The 3,079-nt window shown below is 40.1% G+C and overlaps 1 pseudogene; it reads left to right on the top strand.

The window, feature by feature from the left end:
• The first annotated feature begins 811 nt into the window (after positions 1 to 811).
• Positions 812 to 1,175, top strand: LOC137204116 (large ribosomal subunit protein P1 pseudogene; annotated as a pseudogene).
• Positions 1,176 to 3,079: the final 1,904 nt, after the last annotated feature.

The raw sequence follows: 3,079 nt of genomic DNA, 5'->3' as shown, positions 1-3,079 counted from the left end.
ACGTGTGGAGTTTACCTTTTCCTTTAAAGTATTTGTTGCTTTGATATCACAGTTATCAATACATTTCAACCCTAATATTAAATGCATTTTCAACTACAACACAGTTTCTAGTATTTCTATGATTTTACTTAAAAATTTAGATTTGCACTATTTAAAAGAGTGAAGGATCTAACAACAGATTAGGAAGATACTAGAGGGAGAGGCAGAGGAATCCCCCTTACCACTCTCCACTTTCAGTCTCCCAGGCTGGTAGATCTGGTTTGATGGTGGTGGGACAATGACCTTACAGGAGGTCAGGGTTAGACTCACCTTGTAGGGTCACCTGGAAAGAAATATCAGCATCTGGAGAGGAAGTGACAAAGAAGGGAGGTGAAAGCCTGGTGAGCACAACTTTGCCTGCTCCTGTGTTTTAGTGCATGGATGCTGTCCATCAACGGCATTCCTTTAAGGATCCTCTCACATTCTCCAGATTGTGCTGAGTTCCATCCAAACTGAGTGTGAAGACCACACTTTCCAATGGTCCCACTTTGGAAGAGAGGAAGGGGCCTGACACCCAGAGGTACGAAGTGGTACGGAAAGAAAAACAAGATGTGACTGGGTCAGGGTAAATCCACCCAGGACCATCTGTTTGCAGCGTGTGTCCCCTTAAACATCTTCTCGGGCAAGAGCACAAACTGTCCTATTCAAAAAGGCTCACTTGCCTTTCCTCAGCTGCCTCTAAGCTGCTCAGTCCTTCCGGAGAAGCAAAGGCCGCTTTTGGGGTGAGGCCGTCGCTTCATCCAGCGACTAGCACCATGCCCGGCAGCCCCACCTAGCACTTGCCCGCGCCATGGCCTCCGTCTTGGAGCTGGCGTGCATCTACTTGGCCCTCATCCTGCACGACGATGAGGTGACAGTCACGGAGGATAAGATAAATGCCCTCATTAAAGCAGCCGGTGTAAATGTTGAACATCTCTGGCCAGGCTTGTTTGCAAAGGCTTTGGCCAATGTCAACATCGGGATCCTCATGCGCAATGTGCGGACTGGTGGACCCGCCCCAGCAGCTGATGCTGCCCTAGCAGGGGGTCCTGCCCCCTCCATCACTGCTGCCCCAGCTGAGGAGAAGAAAGCAGAAACAAAGAAAGAAGAATCTGAAGAGTCTTATGATGGCATGTGCTTTGGTCTTTTTGACTAAACCTCTTTAGTAACAGGGTCAATAAAAAGCTGAACTCTTTGCTGCCGTTGGTCTTACTGCTATAAATAAATAAATAAATAGGCTTTCTCAGAATTCCTAGCAGGAAATTTCTGTTTATATATTATTGGTCAGGCGTGTGTAACAGGAACACCTCTCACTACTGGAGAGGCTGGGAATGCAAGTGTTTATGTGGGCACGTTGGCACCCTTAATCCAATTAGCATTCTCTTAGTAAAGGAAGAAGGAGAGATACATGGGATGGAAAATAACAGTCTCTGTTATTAATGGGGGAGAATTTGAGAAACAATTCAAATAAAATGTGAACATTCTAAATAATAATATGCTGAGTAGAATATCAGTTATCTACTTTATTACTTCATTGGGTTATTGTGAGTATTAAATGAGAGAAGCCTCAAGAAGTCTTACCCACGATTATTATACACTTAATTTAAATGAGGTAATGCCTATAAAGTGTTGCACAGAGCAAAGACTCAAAAAATATTAGCTGTGGTTCTTTGCTGTTATGAAAACGTTTCATTCTCTGATTCTTTGCTTCTGCTTCATAAATGATATGAATACAATTCTATGCAGAGGTTTTTATTTCCTATCTACATGATGACCACAAGTTTAACCTTAAGGGGGATGGCAGTGCTTTCCAATCATGTCACATAAAACATCACTTATGAAGAATGTTTTGGGAAGCTGTAGCAGATGATAATATTTATCTGCCTTACTGTAACACTTTATTTTATAACAGGTTGATTCATGAAAGTTTGTTGGAGTCAGGATTGCTATAATGAACATCCAATGTTTGTGAGACTATTTGAGAATACTTGGTTAATATCAACTGTCTTATATTTGAAAGGCATAAAAAGAATAATGAGAAAAGCATACTTTCAAAAAACTGCTGTGACTTAGAATTATAGGATCATTGAATTTTTGAGCTGGGAGGATTTTAGAGGGGAAACTGAGGCTGGGAGTGTGTAGAGTGAATAAGTGGATTGGAGAAATTCACAAATAGGTAATATCATCTATTATATCTTGTCTCATGAAGTCATATCAAGTAGAACATAAAAACCCTTTGCTTATGCTTTATTTTTCTAGTGTAATTGGTATTATAACCATTTAGTTGTGATTTCCACTATAGCAATGAAAAATATATAGTCTTTGTTGGGTGAATTGATAAAAAATAATGACATGATATCAATAGCTAGGATATTGGGCTGATTTTATATTTGCTGTCTCATCTCTGACTTTATGAGATTCTACTCCTCACTTTTCTTTCAATTAAACTGGCAGGAGGGCATTTACTTTCTCTTATTTCTTGGACTTATTATCTAGAGATAAGAATCTGAGAGATAAGACTAAAGAATGATTTCATTGTGACTTCATTTTAGAACCAACGGCACTTTGCAAATGGCTGTGACGTTAGCAGATAATTTAACCATCCCAAACTTTGCGATCCTTACATGGGAATAAAAGTAGTACCTACCTCATCATGTTGTTGAGGCTTAAACGAGGTAATATGCTTAAAGACTTTCCAGAATACCTACATCATGTGCATTCACTATTATTATGAGGAGTAGAATTATAACTGACACCTGTCTGATACATACAAGAGATTTTGTTGAGTTGAAAAGCAATGGATTTGCCACAGAAGTCCTCATGCTCTGGGGAAGTAGCTATTTTATTACTGTCTAATCTTTCAAAAATCCTCTTGGCTTCAAGCACAATTTCTCTCTCAAATCCAGTTTTTGGTGGGGATTCTCAATATGTGGGTGTTAGTAGAACACACCCTCATGGCATTTGTAAGAGCACAACTTACAAAGGACCACTGTAGCCTGCAGATCACTGATAAAAACAGCTGGAGCTGACATCTGTGCCTTACAAACCTTTTCAAGTCATA

This window comes from Pseudorca crassidens, chromosome 12 (assembly GCF_039906515.1).
Source record: "Pseudorca crassidens isolate mPseCra1 chromosome 12, mPseCra1.hap1, whole genome shotgun sequence".
Classification (NCBI taxonomy): domain Eukaryota; kingdom Metazoa; phylum Chordata; class Mammalia; order Artiodactyla; family Delphinidae; genus Pseudorca; species Pseudorca crassidens.
Note: the sequence above shows the minus strand (reverse complement) of the source record. Positions and strands in the feature narration are given on the sequence as shown.